Source organism: Gossypium hirsutum, chromosome A04 (assembly GCF_007990345.1).
Source record: "Gossypium hirsutum isolate 1008001.06 chromosome A04, Gossypium_hirsutum_v2.1, whole genome shotgun sequence".
Lineage (NCBI taxonomy): Eukaryota > Viridiplantae > Streptophyta > Magnoliopsida > Malvales > Malvaceae > Gossypium > Gossypium hirsutum.
Genome location: NC_053427.1, coordinates 70,670,377 through 70,686,918, shown reverse-complemented (window position 1 = coordinate 70,686,918; position 16,542 = coordinate 70,670,377). Strand labels below are relative to the sequence as shown.

General features: G+C 36.0%; 1 non-coding gene across 1 annotated transcript; it reads left to right on the top strand.

Moving 5' to 3' along the window:
- The first annotated feature begins 7,246 nt into the window (after positions 1-7,246).
- On the top strand, positions 7,247-7,353 carry LOC121228386 (small nucleolar RNA R71). The gene has a single exon (XR_005925962.1). It is a non-coding gene; the product is annotated as a small nucleolar RNA R71 (small nucleolar RNA).
- Positions 7,354-16,542: the final 9,189 nt, after the last annotated feature.

The following is a 16,542-nucleotide window of genomic DNA, read 5'->3' as shown; positions in this document are numbered from 1 at the left end:
ATTCAGAAAATAATAACAAGATTCGTCTTAGCTTTCATTCCCCTTAGGTATTTAGGGGTTTTAGTTCATAACTAAATAAGAAAGCATCTCAGAAGAATAAAGAATACAAACATAAAGAAAACCCAAAATTCCTGAAGAGAAATTGAGGAGAGATCTTCAGTCTTGATGATGAATCCGGCTTCTAAGACGGATCAATCAGCTTCTTTGGAGTAATTCCTTATTCCCTATTCTTCGTCTCCTTTTCTTCCTTCTCTAGGGTGTATTTATAGGCTTTGGAATGCTTAAAAGCCCTCAAAATTAGCCTTTTCTGAATTGGACTCAACTTGGGCTTGGCAAGGACACGCCTATGGCACACGCCCGTGTTTGATTACTTCAGGCCATGTTCGAGCCTGCCAAATTGACACGACCGTGTGGTCTACCCGTGTGAGGAGGTCTAGCCATGTTGATTTTGTACTTTGACCCATTTTCTCCGTTTTTGGCCCGTTTCTCGTTCCTTTTCCTCTTCTATGCTCTCCGAAGTATAAAACATGAAATTAAAGCATTAAGAGCATCGGATTCACCAATTCTAATGGGAAATCATCCATAAAATGCATTAAACATGGGGCAAAAGTATGTATAATTTACGGTTTATCAAATAGCCCCACACTTCAGCATTTGCTTTTCCTCAAGAAAAATTCTCAACTCATAATCAAAATAAATTCTTCTCAACTTATAATTTCTATCGATAATATCTCAGATTAATCCATAAGTAATCATACATTGAGAATTCAACTAAAAGAACACAAAAGTTCAAAACATTCCAAGTTGAGCATTTTATTCATGCAAACATAGGTGTCTCCCCTCATCTAAGTAATTACCTTTGATTCAGAATTTCATAGAGTTTTACATCCTCACTAAAAGTTCACTCAAATCACTTGAGGTGTTTAAGAACAATAAATGAAGCACTCAATAGTCAATAATGAAAAGTCTTTACCATAGGTTTGCATGAAAATCAAATCTACAGCACTATAATTTAAGATGATACATCAATCAAAAGGTCTTTAGAGGGTTGTAATGAGGCTTGGTTAGGGGGTGTGGTCACAAGCTGAAAGAAAAGGTTAGAATCGAGGTTGAATTGAAAAATTGCCTAACTAGAAAAAGAGTTAATCTTCACTTGCGTACAACAGAGCTTCTTCTCAGCATATAAAATTACTAATAAATATACGTAGTTTTTTAAGAACATGTTAAATAACATAGACTAACTATTATGAACAAAACATAGCTAAGCAATCCATTCAACTCAAATCTCGACAAAATAAGGATTAGTTTAGGGGATTTCAACAATAATGGGTTAAGGGTTAATATTAAGGGTAATACAAAGAATGGTTTGTTAGGCTCAAGGGGGTTTACTAGGGGTTAATCGTGGAGGTAGGCTTTTCATGGCATGGGTGGGTTAATCCTAAGTGCTTTAATCATTTTGACATATCAAATCAAATGGTGTGGTCTCGACATGAATAATCAAGCAAGTTTTAGAATAACAGTTCAATACTGACGCACTCAAAGCAATAATAAAAGTGAGCATGAAAGAATTAATAGATGCTCAAGAGGCTAAAAAATATCACAAAAATTATGGCTTTTTGATGTTAAAAACTTGTGAATTCCAATTCAAAGTAATACCTAAACTTTGGGGAAACAGCCTAAGATTTTGAATTTTTAAAAATCAACTCATCATGCTTGATTCTCTAATGTCTTAAAGTTTAAACAATCAATGCATAATTGCCTATGTTTTAATTCAAGATATATCAATCAAAATCATAAATTAATTAAAATTTATCCTAAATACGATATGAAAGCTTTTCAAGAGAACAAGGCAATCATTCAGGGATTTTTTTGATAATCAAATAAGTACCCCCACACTTAAGTTGTACATTTCCCTTAATGTACAAAGATAGATATTAAAGTATAAAAAGAAGATAGAGGGAGAAGTGAAACTTCCTGTATTAAGAATGGATGATATTCTTGGATTGGCGAGATCGAGTATTGGAGATAACTCTAGATGGCAAGCTTGACTCTGAAGGTAAGTTGTTTTTAAAAGTAAAACAAATGAATCTTAAAAACTAAATAAAAGAAAAATAAAGTAAGATAATTATTCTAATTTTTCAAGTGGCACGGTCGGTGCACAAGCCCGTGTGGTTCGTGCTTTTCCTATTTGGGTGCGTCAAAAATTTGTCCCACACACGTGTACCTTGGGCGTGTGGATTTACACGGCCGTGTCACACAACCGTGTCTAGCTTTGTTCGCTTCTCCCATGCCCGTGTTAATTTGATAGGTTCAACCACGGGTGTGTCGCACTCCCGTGCTAGATTCTCAGTTTCAGCCACGGGTCTTCCACACGGGCGTGACGTACGCCCGTGTTGTTTTGGCAGGCTTGACTAGGGCCATGTGTAATATCCCGAATTAGGGCCTAATCAGAATAGTGGTTTCGTGACCATAAATCCGAGATAGAAATAATTATTTTATAATTATTTTTAGGTTTATGATATGATTGCATGATTGTGTGAAAATTTCGTGATGAAATTCTATGCCTAAAGTGCTTAAATTGAAAGTAGGGACTAAATCGAATAAGTTGCAAAACTTGCATTCTAGAAGTTTTTAGTATGAAATTGTTTTGGAATATTAATGAGGAGATCTTAAATAGCAATTTGACCAATTTTAAGTTCATGGACAAAATTAGGACATGGAAGGAATTTTTGGAAAGTTTAGTAGTAAGGGTATTTTGGTCATTTAGTTATTAAAATGAATTAAAAACAAAATTAAAAGCCAATTTTTGTCCATCTTCTTCATTAGGCCGAAATTTCAAGGGTTCTCCATAGCTAGGGTTTGTTTCAAGCTTCCAAGCTCCATAGTAAGTGATTCCAAGCCCCGTTTTTAATGATTTTTACGATTTTGAGATCCCGGTAACTCGATAAAGCTTATGTTAGCAATAATTTAACCTAGGGCTTAATCGGTAAAAATACCTAATAGTCACAAGTACATGTTAGAGTGAGAATTTGATGTTGCCATAGAAGAGAAAAGTGATCAGCATGTTGTAAAACATAAGAATAAGGAATAAATTTTAATCCCGAGCCTAGGGGCAAAAATGTAAATATGCAAAAGTTTAGGGGTAAAATTGTAATTTTTCCAAAATTTGAGTTAAGGTAAGTTCATGTGTAAATAAGCTAAATGTGTTATTTTAGATCAAGAAAGACGTGGAATCGACCTCAATCGAGGAAAAGAAAAGATTGTGGACTAAATTGCAAAATCTTTGTATTTTGGTACCAAGGTAAGTTCATGTGTAAATAATGTATCATAATGGTTATTTTTAAGTTATTGATGTTAATTATATGTTATGCTGAATTTTATTATGAAATGTATGCTTTGTGGTTAATTTCAAATAATATGTAAATTATGTGAACTAGTTAAATATAATTGTTACCGAGTATTGATTTCGGCATTCTACGGAAGACGGCAAGGATAAGTGTTCGAGGAAAAATCCCGTTTGAACCTTAGGAATAGATTAGGATACAAGTGACATGTCACTAGGATGATTGAGCATCCGAACTCGTTGAGTTGAGTCCGAGTTCACTTATGGATGCGAATGTCCGAACTCGTTGAGTTGAGTCCGAGTTCGTGAGATGTAACTAGGCATCCGAACTCGTTGAGTTGAGTCCGAGTTCACTTATGGATGCGAACGCCTGAGCTCGTTGAGTTGAGTCCGAGTTCGCTTATGGGCGGGTTACATGATTGCTTGATTGCATATATGGCACTTATGTGCAAGTTATCCATGTATCCGAATTATATTCCGATGTGTTCAACGGGTAAAGTTCTACTCAATGGAGGAATATTCGAGATGTAAAGAGAAGTATTGGTGAGTGATGTGAAATGGTTATTTTGGACAGGTATGTATTTAACCCTCGGGTTGAGTATTGATACAACCACGATAAGGTAATAAGATGATGAAAAATGATTAAAAATGTGATATGTGTTTTAGTGATACATGCTAATGTTGATTGGTATGACTGTTTGTTATGTTACTTATTATTTGCATATGAACTTACTAAGCATTTATGCTTACTCCCTCTTTCTTACTCATTGTAGTTTTGGACAAGCCAGCTCAGGAGTCGGGATAGGTCGAAGGCTCAGTCACACTATCCGGAAGACTTTTGGTAATGGCTTGTAAATTTAAGTATGGCATGTATAGCAATATATTTTTTTGTGTAAATGATCTTATGGTATGGTGATGGAATGGTTGAGGAAATGCTTGATAATGATAAATTATGAAAATATTTAGTTTAGATTATATTTGATGTTAAGGAAAATTATTAAGATACTTAGTGCATAAAAACTCATAAAAGGGATGAAATTTGCCATAAACAGAATACTGCAGCAACACTGACGCGAGTTTAAAAATTTACTAAAAATCATAGAAATTGAACTTGGTGATGGAATACATATCAAATTGAAGCTTATTATGTATAGTTTCACATGAAACAAATGAAACAGGTAAAGGAATTATATGTTACAAGATATTTGAATTTTAGTGAAATAGGGTCATAGCAGTTTCTGAATCCCCTGTTCCAAATTTAGAAATTCACCATAAATTGTAAAGATATAATTAGGTAGTGTATTTTATATTCTCAGAATCATTATTGAGTCTAGTTTCATTAGAAACAAACCTCATAGTAATATGGATTTTTTACAGAGAGAAATGTGGTTCGTAGTAAATAGAGGTCAGACCAGTCAAGTCCTGAAACAGGGGTAACTTTAACTAATAAAATGTACTAATTGGCCCAACCAAAAATTCTAGAAAAAAATTAGTAGATAGGTATATGAGTCTAGATTTAGGGAAAATTTATGGATCTTTATTTCAAGTTTCGTAACTCGAGATATGATTTTTCTTGTGACTGTGATGCAAGTAGCTTAAAAGCTGTGAATGTAGAAATAAATAATCCAAAGTTCTAAATATGTTAAATTAAGCTTAGTAACACCTCATACTCGACTCCGGCGACGGTCTCACGCGTGGGGGCGTTACACCATGTCGCACGGCCGTGGCGTTGTATTGTAGCCAATATTGGGGAATCCTTGCCCTGTTTTCACACGGCCATAAGCATGCCCGTGTGCTTGGCCATGTCTCTGTGGAAAACCTATATTAAAGAGCTCCGTTAGTAAGTTAGATGTTGAAGACTAAATTTTGGAAGAAGTTAATATAGTTAGTTTTGCAAGCGCTTATTTATAGTCTAAGCTAGACTTACCTCTCCGTTGAATGATCATGGTGGTTCTAGGAGTTTATACTTCTCATTCCTACTATCAATCTGAAAATAAGGTTTTAAACGGGTATTGTTTACCTTAAAAGTGCTGAACTTGGGATGACTCACCTCCACCGTACCGGATGGAAAAATACTGAGTACCATAAGAGGGATTTCCTCATTCGGTGTGGTAGTGACAATGTGGGGATCTGCGGCATCTAATAAGACTTCATCTCCAATTTTAAGTTGATTTGGAGAGGTATCAAGCTCGTCTTGGCGTAGCTTTGGTTTATCGTGTGTTCTCAGTTTATGTGTTCATCATTCATCTAGCTCCTCTATTTGTAGCCTTCGTTCTTCATGAATAGATACTTTACTATTGTTTGAGAGTAGCTCATGTACTTTCTTCAGACTTATCTCCTACAAAGTGGGTTGTATCATGTGGTCAGTTTTAATAGAATGGTTTATACGATCACCTTCAATTTATGATGTGTTGTCAGAATTGAGAGCTTGAAGGGTGAGTGTTTCGTCCCCTACGTGAAGCGTGAGCTCACCTGTGCCAACATCAATAATTGTTTTAGCAGTTGCTAAAAAGGGCCTTCCCAAAATTAAAGGAGTGTTGCTATCCTCCTCTATGTCTAAAACAATGAAGTCAACCGGGAATATAAACTTATCAATTTTTACTAGAACATCTTCAATAATACCACTAGGAAATCTTATAGTTTTATTTGCTAGTTGAATGCTCATCCTAGTCTATTTGGGTTTCCTGAGACCTAGTTGCTTAAACATTTTATAAGGCATGACGTTGATGCTTGCCCCTAAATAAGCTAATGCATCATTAACATCTAAACTACCAATTAAGCAAGGAATCGTAAAACTCCTTGAATCTTTTAGTTTGTTCGTTATCTTATTTTTCAGAATAGCTGAGCACACTACGTTTAGCTCCACATGCGACGCCTCGCCCAACTTTCGCTTATTTGCTAAAAATTTCATTGCGTTTGGCATCTACGATAGAGCTTCAATAAACGGTAAGTTAATACGTAATTTTTTAAGAGTTTAAGGAATTAACTAAATTCTTCATCTGAGCGGTCTTTCCTTGTCGCGTTGGGGTATGGTATACGAGGTTTATATTCGACATTTACTGATTTGGTTGTATTTTGAACTACCTCATCTTGACCTTTGCTTACCACAGTTTCTTGCCGCGATTCTGGTTCATGCTCCACAAATCCTTCTTCATCTTGAACATTAATCGCGTTGAGCTGTTCCTTTGGGTTGGGTTCAGTATTACTTGGCAAACTACCTTGTGGTCATTTGGAGACTAGTTTGGAAAGCTGGCCTATCTGAGTTTCGAGCCCTTGGATCGACGCTTATTGATTCTTAAGTGTTGTCTCGGTGTTCTAGAAACGAGTTTCTGACACTGATATAAACTTTGAGAGCATCTCTTCAAGGTTTGGCTGCTTTTCCAACTGGTAGGGTGGCTGCTGAAAACCCGGAGGATGTTGTGGTATTTGATTTCCTTGGCCTCCCTACGAAAAATTGGGATGGTTCCTCCAACCTGTATTGTAAGTGTTACTAAATGGATTGTTTTGAGGTCTAGGATTATTACCCATGTAGTTTAGTTGCTTGTTATCCATGTTATGGGCATAAGGTTGATATTTCGAATGGCTTGTTCCACCGCTACTTGCTTCGCACTGCATTACTGGATGAACCTGTGAAGAACTAAGAAAACCATCAATCTTTTTATTCAAGAGTTCTACCTGATTTGACAGCATGGTGACCAAATCGACGTTATAAACACCGATTGTTTTCATTGGCTTTGTCCTCATGACTTGCCACTGATAGTTATTCAGTGACATCTCCTCAATAAAATCATAGGCATCTTCAGGTGTTTATTATTGATGGTTCCGCCAGCAGCTGCTTCAACCATTTGTCGAGTCGAAGGATTCAGACCATTGTCGAATGTTTAAACTTGGAGCAAAAGCGGTAACCCATGGTGAGGGCACCTTCTCAGTAAGTCCTTGTATCTTTCCCATGCATCGTAGAGGGTTTCTGAATCCATCTGCACAAAAGAAGAGATATCATTACGTAATTTAGCCATTTTAGCTGGCGAAAAATATTTTAGTAAAAATTTTCCAGTCATTTGTTCCCCAATAGTAATTAACCCTCGTGGTCATGAGTTCAACCACTGTTTAGCTTTGTTCCTTAATGAAAAGGGAATAATCGAAGACGAATGGCATCATCAGAAACGCCATTGATTTTAAATGTAACACAAAATTCCAGAAAGTTTGCTAAGCGAGCGTTGGGATCTTCATCCTGCAAACCATCAAACTGAACAAATTGCTGTATCATTTGAATAGTGTTAGGTTTTAATTCAAAAGTATTTGCAACTACAGCAGGTCTAACTATGCTAGATTCAGTTCCTGTTAAAGAAGGTTTAGCATAATCATACATAGTGCGTGGAACAGGATTTTGATTAGCTGCAATTGTAGGAGGTAGCTGATTGTCTTGGTTTTCAGCCATCTTTTCGATTGGGGGTTGAGTATTGTCTTCTTGTTCGTGCTCTGTGTATCGTAAGCTTCGCCTTATTTCTCTTTGATTTCTTCGAATTGTATGATTGATTTCTACGTCAAAAAGTAGTGGTCCTGACGGGTTTTTTCTAGTCATAAACTATAAAAACCTGCCAAGAGAAAGAAAAAGTAAGCTAATAAATAATAATAATAAAATAAAATTAAATTGAAAGAAAAATAAATGGCTAAAGTAATAAAAATTGAGCGTTCCTAATATCTTAGATCCCCAGCAATGGCACCAAAAACTTGATCGCGTGATTTTGTATTAGATTTTAAATATTTATAATTACTCGTTCTTGAACTAACTATTATTGCGATGTAGGCAAGTGTACCTATCGAACAGTAGTATAGTTTTAGCAAGACTGAATTGTCGAACCCAAAGGAACTAAAAGTACTAGTAATGACTGTCTTTTTATTATCTAGCCTAAGAATAAAGAGGTTTTCTTTTTATTAACTAATTATATAAACTAAGAGCTCACAAAGAAAAGAATTAGGGAATTTCTTTTCGGGAAAATCAATTGACTGAAGACAATACCTAAGGAAAAATCCATCTAGACTTGTTATTCTGGCTCCGAATCGGACGATTTATTCATTCAACTTGTTTGATAGAGATCCCTAAGTTATGTTATTATCCTTATTCAAGACTAATAATGTCTAATCCCTAGATTTGATAACCGAGGCTTTTCTCTAATTAACACTCTAGGGTTGCATTAACTCGATCTATGGATCCCCTTATTAGGTTTCACCCTAATCCGACAAAATCTTGTCACCCTATGTCTAGGCGCGCAATCAACTCTACTTAATTATGACATATGTACTCTTAGACAGGGTCTATTCCTCATCTTAATAAGAGCTTTCTTGAATCAGTATCCTGAAATATCAAAACAAGAATTAAGAACACATAATTAAGAACAAGTCAAATATTTATCATACGATTTAGAAAATAATAACAAGATTAGTCTTAGGTTTCATTCCCCTTAGGTATTTAGGGGTTTTAGTTCATAACTAAATAAGAAAACATCTCAGAAGAATAAAGAATACAAAACATAGAGAAAACCTAAAACTCCTGAAGGGAAATTAAGGAGAGATCTTCAGTCTTGATGATGAATCTGGCTTTTAAGATAGATCAATCGGCTTCCTTGGAGTAATGCTTTACTCCTTATTCTCCGTGTCCTTTTCTTCCTTCTTTAGGGTGTATTTATAGGCATTGGAATGCCTAAAAGCCTTCAAAATTAGCCTTTTCCGAATTGGACTTAACATGAGCTCGGTAGGGACACGTCCGTGGCACGCGCCAGTGTTTGATTACTTCAGGCCGTGTTTTCATGATACGTTTTAAATATTTGTAATACTATTATTGCGATGTGGGCTAGTGTACCTATCGAACAGTAGTATAGTTTTAGCAAGACCGGATTGTGAAACCGAAAAGAACTAAAAGTACTAGTAATGACTGTTTTTTTATTATCTAGCCTAAGAATAAAGAAGTATTGTTTTAATTAACTAATTATCTAAACTAAGAACTCACAAAGAAAATAACTGAGGAATTACTTTTGGGGAAAATCGATTGACTTAAGACAATACCTAAGGAAAAATCCACCTAGACTTTACTTGTTATTCTGGCTCCGAATCGGACGATTTATTCATTCAACTTGTTCCATGGAGATCCCTAAGTTATGTTATTATCCCTATTCAAGACTAATAACGTCTAATCCCTAAATTTAATAATTGAGACTTTTCTCTAATTAACACCCTAGGGTTGCATTAACTCGATCTATGGATCCCCTTATTAGGTTTCTCCCTAATCCGGTAAAATTTTGTCACCCTATGTTTAGGCGCGCAATCAACTCCGCTTAATTATGAAACATGTACTCTTAGACAGGGTCTATTCCTCCTCTTAATAAGAGCTGGTCTTGAATCAGTATCCTGGGATATCAAAACAAGAATTAAGAACACATAATTAAGAATAAGTTAAATATTTATCATACGATTCAGAAAATAATAACAAGATTCGTCTTAGGTTTCATTCCCCTAAAGTGTTTAGGGGTTTTAGTTCATAACTAAATAAGAAAACATTTCAGAAAAATAAAGAATACAAAATATAAAGAAAACCCAAAACTCCTGAAGGGAAATTGAGGAGAGATCTTCAGTCTTGATGATGAATTTGGCTTCTGAGATGGATCAATCGGCTTCCTTGGAGTAATTCCCTACTCCCTATTCTCCGTGTCCTTTTCTTCCTTCTCTAGGATGTATTTATAGGCTTTGGAATGCCTAAAAGCCCTCAAAATTAGCCTTTTCTGAATTGGACTCAACTTGGGCTCGGTAGGGACACTCTCGTGGTACACGCCCGTGTTCGATTACTTCAGGCCGTGTTGGAGCCTGCCTAATTGACACGGCCGTGTGGTCTGCCCGTGTTGATTTCGTACTTTGGCCCATTTTCTATGTTTTTGGCCCGTTTCTCATTCCTTTCGCTCTTCTATGCTCTTCTAAGTATAAAACATGAAATTAAAGTATTAGGAGCATCTAATTCACCAATTCTAATGGGAAATCATCCATAAAATGCATTAAACATAGGGTAAAAATATGTATAATTTATGGTTTGTCAATTACCTATGGATTATTTTGAGATATTATCGATAGAAATTATAAATTGAGAAGAATTTATTTTTATTATGAGTTGAGAATTTTGCTAGGGGACAAGCAAATGCTTAAGTGTGGGGGTATTTTATAAACCGTAATTTATACATATTTTTACCACATGTTTAATACATTTTATGGATGATTTTCCATTAGAATTGGTGAATTCGATGCTCCTAATGCTTGAATTTCATGTCTTATACTTAGGAAGCATACGAGAGCGAAAGGAACGAGAAATGGGCCAAAAATAGAGAAAAATGGCCAAAGTATGAAATCAACACTGCTTGGACTTCCTCAGACGGGCAGCCTACATGGCCGTGTCAATTTAGCAGAATCGGTGCATGACTCACACGGGTATAATACACGCCCGTGCCATTCTAACAGGCTTGAATACAACTGGAAATAATCGCACACGGGCATGTCACACGGGCGTGTCCCTGCCGAGCCCAAGTTGAGTCCAATTCGGAAAAGGCTAGTTTTGAGGGCTCTTAGGCATTCCAAAGCCTATAAATACACTTGATCGCGTGATTTCGTGATAGGTTTTAAATATTTATAATTACTCGTTCTTGAACTAACTATTCTTACGATGTAGGCAAGTGTACCTATTGAACAGTAGTATAGTTTTAGCAAGACCAGATAGTCGAACCCGAAGGAACTAAAAGTACTAGTAATGACTGTCTTTTTATTATCTAGCCTAAGAATAAAGAGGTTTTGTTTTAATTAACTAATTATCTAAACTAAGAACTCACAAAGAAAAGAATTAGGGAATTGCTTTTGGGGAAAATCGATTGACTTAAGACAATACCTAAGGAAAAATCCACCTAGACTGTAGTTGTTATTCTGGCTACGAATCAGATGATTTATTCATTTAACTTATTTTGTAGAGATCTCTAAGTTATGTAATTATCCCTATTCAAGACTAATAACATCTAATTCCTAAATTGAATAATTGAGGCCTTTCTCTAATTAACACCCTACGGTTGCATTAACTCGATCTATGGATCCCCTTATTAGGTTTCACCCTAATCCAGAAAATTCTTGTCACCCTATGTCTAGGCACGTAGTCAACTCCGCTTAATTATGACAAATGTACTCTTAGCAGGGTCTATTCCTCCTCTGAATAAGAGCTTGACTTGAATCAGTATCCTGGGATATCATAACAAGAATTAAGAACACATAATTAAGAACAAGTTAAATATTTATCATATGATTCAGAAAATAATAACAAGATTCGTCTTAGGTTTCGTTCCCCTTAGGTATTTAGGGGTTTTAGTTCATAACTAAATAAGAAAACATCTCAGAAGAATAAAGAATACAAAACATAAAGAAAACTCAAAACTTCTGAAGGGAAATTGAGGAGAGATCTTCAATCTTGATGATGAATCCGACTTTTGAGATGGATCAATCGGCTTCCTTGGAGTAATTCCTTACTCCCTATTCTCCGTCTCCTTTCCTTCCTCCTCTAGGGTGTATTTATAGGCTTTGGAATGCCTAAAAGCCCTTAAAATTAGCCTTTTCTAAATTGGATTCAACTTGGGCTCAGCAGGGACACGTCCGTGGAACACGCCCGTGTTTGATTACTTCAGGCCGTGTTCGAGCCTGCCAAATTGACATGGCCGTGTGGTCTACCCGTGTGAGGAGGTCCAGGCCATGTTGATTTCGTACTTTGGCCCATTTTCTCCATTTTTGGCCCGTTTCTCATTTCTTTCGCTCTCTTATGCTCTCCTAAGTGTAAAACATGAAATTAAAGCATTAGGACCATCGAATTCACCAATTCTAATGGAAAATAATCCATAAAATGCGTTAAACATAGGGTAAAAATATGTATAAATTATGGTTTATCGAATACCCCACACTTATGCATTTGCTTGTCCTCAAGCAAAATTCTCAACTTATAATCAAAATAAATTCTTCTCAACTTATAATTTCTATCGATAATATCTCACATTAATCCATAAGTAATCATACATTGAGAATTCAACTAAAAGAACGTAAAAGTTCCAAACATTCCAAGTTGAGCATTTTATTCAAGCAAACATAGGTGTCTCCCCTCATCTAAGTAATTACCTTTGATTTAGAATATCACAGAGTTTTACATCCTCACTAAAGATTCACTCAAATCACTCGAGGATGAAGCACTCAATAGTCAATAATGAAAAGTCTTTACCATAGGCTTGCATGAATATCAAATCTCCAGCACTATAATTTAAGATGATACATCAATCAAAAGGTCTTTAGAGGGTTGTAATGAGGCTTGGTTATGGGGTGTGGTAACAAGCTAAAAGAAAGTGTTAGAATCGAGGTTGAATTGACAAATTTCCTAACTAGAAAAAGAGTTAATCTTCACTTGTGTACAACAGAGCTTCTTCTCATAATATGGAATTACTAATAAATATACATAGTTTTTTTTAAGAACAAGTTAAATAACATAGACTAACTATTATGAACAAAACATAGTTAAGCAATCCATTCAACTCAAATCTCGACAAAAATAGGGATTAATTTAGGGGATTTCAATAATAATGGGTTAAGGGTTAATATTAAGGGTAATACAAAGAATGGTTTGTTAGGCTTAAGGGGGTTTACTAGGGGTTAATCGTGGAGGTAGGCTTTTCATGGCATGGGTGGGTTAATCCTAAGTGCCTTAATCATTTTGACATATCAAATCAAATGGTGTGGTCTCAACATGCATAATCAAGCAAGTTCTAGAATAACAGTTCAATACTGATGCACTCAAAGTAATAATAAAAGTGAGCGTGAAAGAATTAATAGATGCTCAAAAGGCTAAAAAATGTCACAAAAATTATGGCTTTTTGATGTTAAAAACTAGTGAATTCCAATTCAAAGTAATACCTAAACTTTGGGGAAATAGCCTAAGATTTTGAATTCTTAAAAATCAACTCATCATGCTTGATTCTCTTAATGTCTTAAAGTTTAAACAATCAATGCATAATTGCCTATGTTTTAATTCAAGATATATCAATCAAAATCATAAATTAATTAAAATTTATCCTAAATATGATATGAAAGCTTTTCAAGAGAACAAGGCAATCAATCAGGGATTTTTCTGATAATGATGTACATTACCCTCAATGTACAAAGATAGATATTAGAGTATAAAAATAAGATAGGGAGAGAAGTGAAACTTCCTGTATGATGAATTCCTCGAACTGGAGTTTTGGAGAGTAATCGGGTCGAGAGTAGAGGAGGATACTGCAGCGGTCGTAGAGGTTCATTAGGCCATAAGTCCTGAGCCAAAATGATATTATCTCTAGTGGTGGCTATGGTCGTGGTCGAGCAGGACATGGAGTCGTGGAGAACCTTTCCCGGTGGAGGTTTAGTTCCTATGTGATGATGAGCTTAAGAGCTCGATATAACCTATTGAACAGTAGTATAGTTTTAGCAAGACCGGATTGTCGAACCCAAAGGAACTAAAAGTACTAGTAATGATTGTCTTTTTATTATTAGCCTAGGAATAAAGATGTTTTGTTTTAATTAACTAATTATCTAAACTAAGAATTCATAGAGAATAGAATTGGGGAATTGTTTTTGGGAAAATCGATTGAATTGAGACAATACCTAAGGAAAAATCCACCTAGTCTGTACTTGTTATTCTGGCTCCGAATCGGACGATTTATTCATTTAACTTGTTCTGTACAGATCCCTAAGTTATGTTATTATCCCTATTCAAGACTAATAATCTCTAATCCCTAGATTGAATAATTGAGACATTTCTCTAATTTAACACTCTAGGGTTGCATTAATTCGATCTATGGATCCCCTTATTAGGTTTCACCCTAATCCGGCCAAATATTATCACCCTATGTCTAAGCGCGCAATCAACTCCGCTTAATCATGAAAAATGTACTCTTAGACAGGGACTATTCCTCCTCTGAATAAGAGCTTGTCTTGAATCAGTATCCTTGGATATCAAAACAAGAATTAATAACACATAATTAAGAACAAGTTAAATATTTATCATACGATTCAGAAAATAATAAAAAGATTCGTTTTAGGTTTCATTCCCCTTAGGTATTTAGGGGTTTTAGTTCATAACTGAATAAGAAAACATCTTAGAAGAATAAATAATACAAAACATAAAGAAAACCCGAAACTCCTGAAAGAAAATTGAGGAGAGATCTTCAGTATTGATGATGAATCCGGCCTCTGAGATGGATCAATCGGCTTCCTTGGAGTAATTCCTTACTCCCTATTCTCCGTCTCCTTTTCTTTCTCCTCTAGGGTGTATTTATAGGCTTTGGAATGCCTAAAAGCCCTTAAAATTAGCCTTTTCTGAATTGGAATCAACTTTGGCTCTGCAGGGACACGCCCGTGTTCGATTGCTTCAGACCGTGTTCGAGCCTGCCAAATTGACACGGCCGTGTGGTTTGCCCGTGTGAGGAGGTCCAGGCTGTGTCGATTTCCCACTTTGGCCCATTTTCTCTGTCTTTGGCCCGTTTCTCGTTCCTTTCGCTCTCCTATACAGTCCTAAGTGTAAAACATGAAATTAAAGCATTAGGAGCATCGAATTCGCCAATTCTAATGGAAAATCATCCATAAAATGCGTTAAACATGGGGTAAAAATATGTATAAATTACCGTTTATCAACACCCTAGAGGAGGAAGAAAAAGGAGACGGAGAATAGGGGGTAAGGAATTACTCCAAGAAAGCCGATTGATCCAGCTTAGAAGCCGGATTCATCATCAAGACTGAAGATCTCTCCACAATTTCCCCTTCAGGAGTTTTGGGTTTTCTTTATGTTTTGTATTCTCTATTATTCTGAGATGTTTTCTTATTTAGTTATGAACTAAATCCCCTAAATACCTAAGTGGAATGAAACCTAAGACGAATCTTGTTATTATTTTCTGAATTGTATGATAAATATTTAACTTGTTCTTAATTATGTGGTCTTAATTCTTGTTTTGATATCCCAAGATACTGATTCAAGATAAGCTCTTATTCAGAGGAGGAATAGACCCTGTCTAAGAGTACATTTGTCGTAATTAAGCGGAGTTGATTGCGCGCCTAGACATAGGGTGATAATATTTGGCCGCATTAGGGTGAAACCTAATAAGGGGATCCATAGATCGAATTAATGCAACCCTAGAGTGTTAAATTAGATAAAGGTCTCAATTATTCAATCTAGGGATTAGACATTATTAGTCTTGAATAGGGATAATAACATAACTTAGGGATCTGTACAGAACAAGTTAAATGAATAAATCGTCCGATTCGGAGCCAGAATAACAAGTACAGTCTAGGTGGATTTTTCCTTAGGTATTGTCTCAATTCAATCGATTTTCCCAAAAGCAATTCCCCAATTCTATTCTCTATGAATTCTTAGTTTAGATAATTAGTTAATTAAAACAAAACATCTTTATTCCTAGGCTAATAATAAAAAGACAATCATTACTTGTACTTTTAGTTCCTTTGGGTTCGACAATCCAGTCTTGCTAAAACTATACTACAGTTTGATAGGTACACTTGCCTATATCACGATAATAGTTAGTTTCAAGAACGATTAATTATAAATATTTAAAACCTATCACAAAATCAAGTGATCAGGCGTCAAAAATAGAGTTGGAGGCGGTGCACGGGTGTGGCAAGGAGGGCCTGTGGACTTGCAGCGGCTAGGGTTAGTGTTTTTGGGTGAAGAAGATAATGAATAGTGCAGCGTATTTATAGATTTTGGGGTACACGGTTAGGTAACACGCCCGTGTTCACCGATTTTAGCCCGTGTGATTCACGAATTTTGAATTTGGGCGCACGACTGTGTCTGGCATTGTTCGCTTCTCCCACACCCGTGTATGTAGACCCACGCCCGTGTCAATCTAACAGGTTTGACCACGAGTGCTAGACACGGGCGTGTCGCATGCTCATGCTATTTTAACAGGTTCGACCACGGCTATGTCGCACGGCCGTGGCATTTTATCGTAGCCCGTGTTTGGGAAAATCATTGCCCTGTTTTCACACGACCCTAAGCATGCTCGTGTTCTTGGTCATTTGGATGTGGTAAACCTTTATTCAAGAGCCCCGTTAGTAGGTAGGTGGTAAACACTAAAATTTAAAGAAGTCAATATAGT